This window comes from Symsagittifera roscoffensis, chromosome 1, assembly GCF_963678635.1.
Source record: "Symsagittifera roscoffensis chromosome 1, txSymRosc1.1, whole genome shotgun sequence".
Lineage (NCBI taxonomy): Eukaryota > Metazoa > Xenacoelomorpha > Acoela > Convolutidae > Symsagittifera > Symsagittifera roscoffensis.
The window spans coordinates 36,865,394-36,877,404 of NC_087062.1; positions in this window are offsets into that span (position 1 = coordinate 36,865,394).

Sequence of the window (12,011 nt, forward strand, 5' to 3'; positions counted from 1 at the left end):
CAGGCAGATGTAGATGCTATAAAAAACAACCATAGCCTTGAAGCTGAAGTTTTCTTTGCTAATCTGACATGAAATCAATGAAAAATCTTTAAATAATTATTCTAGTCTTATGTTGGATGGCAGTTCATAGACTACAGTGTACTTAATCTTTTCCCCAATCAAATCAATGTGAGCTTTAGTCTAATGGATCGTTCTCAAGTTGTTTTTGCTCAGAACAATAGTTTTTGCTTTTAAAGCCATGGCGAGAAAAAAATAATTTGGGCGTGTTTTGAACCATATGCAAATAAATGCCAGAAAGATGGGGTATAATGATAAATTATATATTAGCCCTTTAAGTCTTGATTTGGGCTACAATAAAAAAAACTAGAAAATTTTATTGAGCGCTGAGAAAAAAATAAGGGTGAACTCAATGTTTGCATAGGTTGGTTAGGTGGAAATTGTACATAGTCCACCCTACCAACCCCCGAAATGACGAATACATCATAAGAATTTGAGAAAAAAAAAGATGTTTTAGAAGCGTGCTCATACAGGTTGAGAGTGGCAAAAGTGAACTACTCATCCCTCTGATTCTTTCATTGTGCGCATATTCTCTTTCGGTACTATTTAGACAAAAATTGATTTTTTGCTGCTTGGAAAAGCAAGGAAAAACGTGCTTTGGTTTATCCTATGAATGACAATAATTTTCGAACAATGCCTAGTCTCGCATATTGCGTGGTCTTGCTCCCAGCACCGTCTTACGATCAAACGAACAGTTCCCGCTTCCCAAGTTCTGTTACAATTCATGAAGTTCTGGTAAATATATAAGCTGAGAATAAAACCCGTTCACTTCTATGAAAAAAAAAATAGGGACTATAAAACCATAGCTCTATATTGTTCAGACTACAGAATAGGAGAAAAAAATTGTTCGGCTGTTTTTTGCACGAAATATTAGGTCAAATTAGGATAAAATATTTATATTGTTAGGATTTAATTACACGTTTACAAAATTCAGCAATGCTCAATTCGAAATATGCCACTTTGGAGCCTTTTAAAAATTGGAACCTGATCTAGACTACATTTTATGATTGGATAATTTAGATATTTTACCAATGTAAAGTATTTAATATTAACCAATCATGATCCATCTAACTAACAACCCACTTATTTGTAAGTGCTGAAGTTACTTGTAATTTCAGCACCAGAGAGATTTGAATTTAACTTAGAAATTAGTTGGACTCTCCCGAGCACTTCAGCAGCCGCAATAAACCAGTATACCCTAGATCTATTGAGCCTAGCAGAGACTAGTTAAACAACCTGAGACTAGATAGTATAAGAGTAAGATTAGGATCGGTATTAGACTAAGAAGTTGCACGAATCTATCCGGCCGAAAATAAGATAGCGTGACGAGCAGACGGTGTACCCTATCCGAAATTACTCTATGAGTTAACCAACTCGGTCATAACTCATCTGGTGCGACCATAAGTCTCGAACAAGACCTTAATAGCTTAGAATTAACCAAAATAGATTAGAAATTAGACAAAAACATTTACAAAATGTTATACGACAATAATTTAATCGAAATGTCTCTACGACTCAATAGATCAGAGCCAATATTCCGAACCATAACAGAACTACCCGGAATTGGAAGAAGACCTCGAACCAGAGACGACATACGACAAAGTAGAAACTTGCCATATAGCTATATGATAGTTAGGCAAAAACCAGAACAAACTTTTATATTTAGAATACTACTGGCAATGAATTTAGATTTTCATTTGCAAACATAAAACCTTGAAGTTAATCTTCAAAATCATTTCAGGCGCTAAAAAAAATTATTAATATACAATAACGATTGATAAAAAGATCTAAGATCGTTTTCCTAAAACTCTGCAGTAATATACAAAACATGTTTGAAAAATATTTATTGAAAAATAAAAAATAAAAATTAGTAGCATGACAATAAATGGTTAGTAATCATAAATCATCCTGTTGTTCCAGCTCCATCATCTAAAACATAACAGCAATCATAAACCCACTAATATCATCAAAACACTAAATCTTTCCTTTACACACATTTAAAATTTTATTAAAACTTAAATTCACTTAATTTTAAAACCAGATCATCAAGGCTTATCCTTGGATCTTAAATCATTTTCTACTTAATTAAAATTCAAAATTGATCATCAAGGCTTATCCTTGGATCAAACAGAACAACTTTGTTCTCCCCCACCCACTTAATTAGTGTCTAACGACCTCAAACGTCGATTCACTACCCAACCCTTTCTAAAGACCTAAGACTAATAGAAACTTTTAAACAAAACTAATCATTCAAATTAGGATAAACAGTGAAGAACTTCGGTTATTCACCCTTCACTTGACCCCCCCTCTTACCAGACCCAGGATAAATCTTAGACTTAGTAAGTTTAAAATAGTATCTAACGAACTACTCGCGTTCTAATTATACCTGAACCTTGTGGATCGATTTACTATTCTCCAACCCTTGAACACAATCACTACCCCTAAGTAAGATTAAGTAAGTTAACACCTTAACTTATACTAGCCACGAGAAAGTAAAAAATCATTCTTCGGAATCGATATACTTTTCTCTCCAACCCTGAACAAACAGACCCAGGTTAAGCTAACCAAAAAATCGTAAGAACTAACAGTTTAAGAAATTAGAAACAATTTAACAACCTTTTGCATCCGTCATCCTAAACCTTATGTCATTTAAAAACCTAGGAAATAAACAAACAATCGTTTTACACAATTGTGAAATAGATAACAAAAAATACGACCTTGTAATCACACCTCATACACAAACAGTTGGATACATTCGAACAAAACGACAAACACTAAAAAGAAAAATAATAACGAAACAAAGACAAATAACACGAAAAAGATTTTCAAAAAATCGAAACGCATTTTCAGAATCAGAAACCAACAGTTTAGACGAACTTTACAAACTAAAAGAATCAATAGATAAAAATTGCCCACTTCACGATCAATTATATTTTTCTGACTCAGAAACAACTTCAAATTCATCAAAAAGAGGAAAAAGAAGAATAAAAAAGCAGTATAAACACAAACCAGTACATTTATACAATTGGAATCAACCAATTCGACACATTAATAATTACATATTAACAGTCATCGAACGAAAAAATGAGCTCAACGCACACCCCAGGTGAAGAAAGTCCAGATGATGATGAAATCTTTCCTTTTATAGTAGATGCAACCACTGATAGAGGACAGCATATATTTTGCAAAAATTTACTATTAAATTTATTTGAACCCGGAATCAGTCCATGTAAAACAGAGTTCCCAGATGTAAAAATCAAAAGACAAATCATAGACCACTACTTAAAAGATATATGCAACATAACACAACAGTATGGAATCTACTCCATAGAATTCACCTCACCAAACCATAATAATAGAAAATATACAATTCAAACAGACGATCTTGATTTAGAATTTTCAAAAGTTTTTTCAGAATATATAAAAAGCATCCAATATCATAACTCACAAAGAGCAAACTCCATATTCACCAATGAAGTTTTCGCAATAATATATAGTTATATTTCGATATTAGAAAACGAAATCCCAATAACAAATGTCTCACCGACAGAAACATCTAAACATTTAAGAGTACGACATGAAATCACACTAGTCTCTAGTTATTTAAACATCATTAAAGAAAATTTCACGAAAGACGACGTTTCACAACATACAAAACACGATCTACAAAAAATTTTGGCATGGTTCATAATAGATTATTTCACACACAATATTGATTTAATTGCACAAGCAAGAAAAAATTTTAGACCCCAAAACTCGAACGATGATACCGCTATCACAGAACAATCAGATTATGTTTGGGACCCCGAATGGTCTCATCCCGCATTTATAAGCTTCCCACAATCAATCTCAAGTCAAGCAATAAGTACGATATCTTACATAAGAGATTATGTAAAAGTAATACCATTAACCATTGATGCAACACCATTAAACTATAATACATTTTTGCCCGATACACAAAATAATAGTTTAAACTCTACAGTCATACACAATGAAAACCTCAATGGAACTAGGAATCTTACTCAACAAGATATCCAGACACCATCACACTTCATAAATGAAGAAATTGTACACACAACAACTACACAACAAAGTATTTCACCAATACGCCCAAATTTAACAACACCAAGAAATACAAATCCTTCACAAACACAGGTAACCTTACAATCAACCGTTAAACCTTCGGTTGCCCCTAAATATTCACATATGGATTACCAAACATACAGACCCATGACAATACCATCAAAAACACGCAAAACATTCACTAGAAACAACTTTACAGACCATAATTATAATTATACACATCCATAAAAAACATATAATCAACCACAAAGAAATTTTAACCAATATACAAGATCTCGAAATTGGGATAACCCAATGACCCAACCTAATTCAATAAATTTCCTAACAAATCCTCCACAGGATCACAGTGAAAATTACCCATTTTTTCAACAAAATAAAAATAAAAAACAGACATCTTATCAAATGGATTATTTATCCTCAGATGATGATTTCTTACAACCAGATATATTTGCACCAAATAATCAAGAAAATCGTAGACAAGGAATACAGAGAACACGTACAAATCATAGAAATTTTTCTCCACAACCAATAGATGCACAACATCAACAACCAATTCAACAACAAAATCTAATTAATACACAATCTTTTCAACCAAACCAACAACAAAATCCAATGACTGCACACTCGTATCAAGCATCACAAATGCAAAATGAAATACCACTCCCATATTATCTCCAACAACATGAAATAACAAGAAACCAACTTTCAAATTTTTCTCAAATGCCAAATGCAGCAGAATCATTACAAATGACAATGAATCCATACCTTATGGGTGGATCATCAATAACATCAAACAAACCTTTAATGGTTTTCACAGGAACAGACCCTGAATACTCTGTAGAAGATTATTTAAATGCAGTAACAGCAAACCTGATTTTAAATATTGGACCTGAACCAATTAATACGCCACTACATCAAAATTGGATACATCGACGCACAGCGTTAATACAAACAACCTTAGATGGCGCAGCCCAAAAATGGTTTTCAGTACTACCTCTAGAAATAAAATCAAACTGGAAAAGGTTTACACAGGAATTCTCAAAAATGTTTGACTCCGAAAGAAACAAACAACAACAAAGAGTTTTATGTAATGAAATTCGCAGATTACCAAACGAAACCATCAAGCAAATAGCAGTACGAATCGAAACACTAGTTCGAAAAGCATATTCATTAAATACACACGACTATAAAAACACAAAAATGACAGAAATCTTAATGATGACCTTAACACCACAATTAAGGAAAATAGCAATAAAAAAGAGAGCATCCCATCCTTCTTCAATTCGAGAACCCGATTTAGATTTTCGAAAACTAGTAGACAAATTAGAACAAGCAGAAATCACGATGAAACTAGAAGAAACGGAAAATCTGAAATTACAATACGTTAACAGAATTGAAACGACTCCCACTAATATTAATAATATACAGGAATCAGAGACAGACCTCGTTGAAAAAATCACTGAAATACTCAATATTTACGAAAAGAACCCAAACTTTAAAGGCAAACCATCTTTCAAAAAATGGTGTAATTATTGCCGACGATACGGACATAGTATTTCCGAATGTAGACAAAAACAGCAAGACAATCAAAATAAACCTCAAAAATATAAAGAACCAAATAAATCATTCTATCAATACATGAAAAAAGATCAAAATCTACCGAACAAAACAGTCTACAGCAACAACAGTTCAGGAAAACCACTCCCGAACAATACAAATTATACAAGAAATCAATCACCATATAACTCAAGTTATAGAGGAAGATCACCAGAACGAAGAAACACGAATAATTCATCACAAAATCACTACAATAGACCAAATAGTCGAAATAACTACTCCAGATCAAATTCAAATACACAACGATTTGTTTCTAGATCTAATTCCCAATCAAGAAATAACTACTATCCAAACAACCAATCACGAAATTCATCATACAATAGGAATAGAAACTACTCCTATAATCGAAATAGAAGTTATTCAAACAACCGAAACCAGAATTACCCGAACAATCAATCAAGGAATAACTCATATAATAGATCGAACTATAACAGACCAAACAACAATTATCAAAATAGATCGCGAAATAATTCACAAAATCGACACTCAAGTTATAATAATCGTTATAGAAATTATTCCCAATCACCACACCGGAATAATAATAACTATAATAATTCTAATAATCGCCACAGAAGTAGTACACCTAAACATCAAAGACAAATCAATCAAGTACAGTCTAATCCAGAAACAACATCAGACCCTCCAGGTATTGATGACACAGTAACTGATACGTTACAACTCAATCAAATAAACTGTACATCATCAGATTCAGAAAGTGATACTGAAAACACTCTTTCTATCAATATGATAAAAGTCGAAAATGACTATGAATCTGTCATATATGAACAACCCTTTTCATCACACATATATGAAAATCAATCAGAATTTCTTCAAAATTATTACACTACACCCATAAACTCCACACCAACGATGCAAGAAACAAATGAGATTAACACTACAAATCAAACCAATAAAAATATCAAAACAAAATGCTTGAATACAAACCACATTTATCAAAATATACAAAAAGAACAACCCAAAGAAAAAATTTGGACAATACCATTTCTCTTAGAAAGCCCAAGAAATAAAGAATTTCAACCACCAGACCTTGAAATAGATTTTTTAATTGATTCAGGAGCAGAATCAAACATAATAAACATCCCCACATGGAATGAAATAAAAACTTTACACCCAAAGCTAACACCTCTTGAAACCTCCAGTAAGTTAGCAACAGCACAAGGATCAACATTGATAAACTACGGAAAAATCCAATTATTTCTCCTCCCCACCAGAACAATGGAGCAAAGCAAAACTTTAAATAAGCCATTTAAACAAATATTCCATATCACTGACATTAAATATAATATCATTGGAATACCATTTATATCGAAGTATATACCAACAATTAACATACTAAATAGTAAAATATTAATCAAAGATAAATATACAAAAACAAAAGAAACATCCTTAACATTTTTTCAAAGATTAAATAAACAACCACCATTCTTTTCAAAATTCTACCCGATATTTAACCAACAAAGAAAACACCTAAAACCACTATCAGGAAATATCTATAATTTTTCAATCAAACAAGTTCACCAATATGATAAAGAACAAAACAAACAAAAATTTTATATGTCAGAATTTGAATTCAAACCTATTCACAAATTTTTCAAAATCACAATCTCATCCATAAAATATTTGAAAAATTCGAATTCCGATATCATTTCCTTACATGTCTATAACAACACACCTTACCAAGTAACATTACCTTTAGGACTTTTAGGATATTGTGAAACCAACGCTACAATATCACCAATACACGAAAAAGCCTATCGCGTAAATAATATACTCCAATTACTAGATATTTGCCAATCTACAATTCTTAATGAAGAATTATCTATAAATAATATAATAAGTAACGAAAACAGAAATACAGATTATTTCACAAAAACTCCATATTTCAAACCTACATTCAACATAAGTAACTACACAGAGGACCAACAAAAATTTTTAACAATGTTTAATTTCCAACATTCACAAATAACACAAGACGAATTCGAAAAATTAGCCAAACAGCTAATTAAATATTCATCAGTCTATGCAACATCAAAATTCGATGTTGGAAAAATCAGTTCATCACTACATCTCCCGTTAAAACCAGACGCAGTTTTCAAAAAACAGAGAGCAAGTAAAGTGACAATTCACTTACATGATAAAGTAAACAGATTACTCGACATTTTAGAACAATACAACATTATATCACCAGTAAACAAAGAAGAACAACCAAAAGGCAACACATTTATCAACCCTGTTATCATTCTAGCTAAAGGAGAATCATTAAAAATCGTTCTCGATGCTAGATACCTCAATTCACTTATAGATGAATCAAAATGTAATTGGCCCATTGAACCAATACAAGTTATTTTAACAAAAATAAACGGCAAATACTTTACAACCGCCGATATGAATAGTGCATACAATCAAATGCCACTAGATGAACAATCACGACGTTTAACACAATTTGTTATCGGAAACCAACAATATGAATTCAACCGCTTATTCTATGGAATATCCATAGGACCAGCAGCATTTTCAGCTTTTATGAGCAAAATTTTTAGACCACTAATACTCAAGAAAAACGCAATCACCTATTTAGACGATGTTTTTATGCAATCACAAACAAAAGACGAGATGTTCAATGTTTTAGAAAAATATCACCAAATACTTCAGAACGAAAATCTGAAGGCCGCCCCCGATAAATCACACTTCTTTTTAACACGAGTTAAATTCTTAGGACATAATATAGAAAGAAAAACAATCACTCCATTGAAATCACGCATTGACGCTATTCAAAAACTTCAACCACCAACAAATAAAAAGAAAATCCAAGAATTTCTTGGAATGTTAAACTTTTTAAGTAAATATGTTTATAAAATGCAATTATATCTACGACCATTTTATAACATCCTTAGACAACAAAATAATTTTGAATGGAACACAGAACATCAAACACGATTTGAAGAAATAAAGAAACTTTTAACTGAACAAATTTCAAACACAATTCCAGATTCAAATCAACCATTTTATGCAATGTGCGATGCTTCGAACTTTGGCATCGGTGCAGCACTATTACAATCACATAATGGTACAAATAAAATGAACCTCATATCAGCAAATTCTCGATTATTCACTCAAGCAGAGCTACGACTCTCAACTCTAATGAGAGAATGTACAGCCATAATATATACACTGACAGAATATGAATTTCTGATACTTGGATCAAAACATCCAACAGTTCTATTCACAGACCATAAACCAATCATCTTTCTCTTTACACAAAAATCTAACCCAAACCACCGAGTTTACAGATTTCAACTAATTCTAATGAAATTTCCAAACTTACATATAGTTTGGACTGCAGGAAAAAATCTTGCATTACCAGACACCTTAAGTCGAAATACACCACCTGAATTACTTACACGAAAAACAACAGTTGAAATACCCAAAAACATAAAATTCTACCTTGCAGAAAACGAAACATCACCCCGATTGGAATGCAAATATGCAGTAAAAACTGATATTGAACAATCGCAAATAAATAATTTACAACATTTCCCACTTTATTTAGATTGTCAAAATAATCATTATGAAGTTGATCTACTTGGAACATCAACTTTCAAACCAATCCCATATTCTCAATGGATAAAAAATAACACCCAACAAAAACGAACAAAACAACACCCGCCTAAAAAAGACCATTTTCCACTAATTGAAAAAGAAAATTTAACTGATAAAATAAATTTATCAGGACCACAAACAAATGATTCAAAATACACAATAAATCAAGTTTTTGACCTTCACGACCCACTTGATACAATACCCTTATCTAAATTCGAAATTGAAAACATTTTTCTCCCTCCAACAGAAACGATTACAATTTCAACACTGAAACAATATCAAAATCTTGACCCGATAATTAGACAACTAAAATCATGGCACAAATATAAAACTAAACCTGTCAAGGCAGATTCAACCATTCTAGGAAACAAAACACTCCTCCGATACTTTCGCAAATTTAACAACACAACAATTAACGAAAATACAGACCTTTTAGAGTATAACCTGAATGAATCTACAGTTCCCTGTCTCCCTTTAAGTATGATTCTTATAGCTTTTAATATTTCACATACGCAAAATATTAAAGGACATTCTGGATCAGAAAAAACATATTCGAATTTTATACAAAATTTTTACTTCCCAAATGCACCAATTTGGATAAAAGTACTATGCAATGACTGTATAGTATGTCAACTAAATAAACCTTACCCAAATCAAAAACAAATAGCACAAAAACAAGATTTTAAAGGACAAAGCTTGTACTTTAACCATCGTATCTCATTTGATACCAAAGGACCAATTTCACCCTCATCCGAAGGAAACTCCTACATTATGGTAATTGTTGACGCATTTACACATTATGTAGCACTTAACCCAGTACCACATTGTAACGCTTATTACGCTTACACAACACTCTATGAACACTGGATAGCAAAATTCGGACTACCAGAAATTTTAGTTACAGACAACGGTACAGAATTCATAAATAATGAAATCATCACACTATGTCATTTATATAACATTAAACACAAACCACGTACATCTCACGCACCTTGGACAAACGGCTTAGTCGAAGGTATGAACCGTTCATTACAAGAATATCTCAGATGTATCATCAATGGAAATGATACAAGATATACCGAATGGTCAGCAGATGTAAAACTATTTCCCTTAGCATATAATTCACAAATCACGACAACTTTAGGAATGTCACCATATGAAATGGTTTTTAACCAAAAGCCACGCAAACCAATAATGTTTACAGCAAATTCTCATAAAAACGCACAAGGTTATTGTCAACCAAATAAAGACTCAATTTGTTATAACCTACCTTTCCATACACACGATGAAGATCATTTTCATCACCCACAAATTCTTAAACTAGCCTCCGGTACACACACCGAATGGATTCTAAATAGAGATAAAAAACACAATGAAATTTATCAAAAAATAACAAAAAAGTTATTACAAAGACAAAACATTAATGAACAAATCAATTCACGTTTTACACCAGCCTCCGAATTAAAAATTGGAACATTTGTTTTAATACCTAATTTTAATACTCAAAAAGGAATTTCTAAAAAATTACAACCCCTTCGAAAAGGACCATACCAAATAATTGCAAGACCCACTGATGTCACATATAAAATTACCGACTCAAACAAAAAAGAAATCGTTCAACATCGAAACAACCTATTACCTTATTACCCAAAAGAATACGCACTCCGCGAATTAACTCAATTATATTCTTTCACAGGATTAAAAATCATTCAAAATGAACCACATCTGAAAAACACAGAACAAAATGATAACCCCACCGAAAATCAAAACACAAAACCAATCGCCACCAAAAACAATACACAAAACCATAAAGAATCCCCAAAACAAAGAAAAAATAGAAAAATGACCGAACAAATAATACCCCAAGAACAAATCGACAAATCAGAAAATAGAAAAACAACAAGACTCCGAAATCAACCACGTAAAAACTATAAAATATTCATCCCCCAATCTAAAATTTTAAAGAAAGTGGAATTTCAAAAGTAATTTTAACATTATACTTCACTATCTTGAAACCTTCGAAACATTTTTCATTTAAATTTTTCAAAATAACATGCTGACAAGTACGTAATAATTCTAGTTCAAAATAGACCAATAGGATTCATCCAATCCGTCACTTTCTCTAACTCAAACTAAGACCAATTAGACGAATCATATAGAACTCCAGGCACATCTATAACTATAACTTTACGACCTCCAGGTCAAAAATAAGCAAACCACTCCAACTTGACAACTAAAATAAATATCACCATAATACCGTACCCCTCCCTTATCTAATAACCCAAAGATCAACAATATTTCCCCAACTCAGACCACGAATACCCCCAAAACAAATTTGTTAACTTAGCCTAAAGTAACAAAATGAACATTTTAATTAGCCTAAAGTATAAAAATCTCACCATACCCCGGATCATTTGACAAACAAAAATAAAGAAAAAGACGACCTCCCAATCACCATGAAAATTGCCCCCAACAATTTTTTACAAAACTCAACCCACTTGTCAAAAAACTAATAAATAATCCGACCACACTTGAAAATCGCCTCAAACAGCAAAAAATATTCGACCAAGAGATCATTTCTTAAATGCTCTTCTCTCAATCAGTTACTCAAATACTCATAAATCTTAAACATT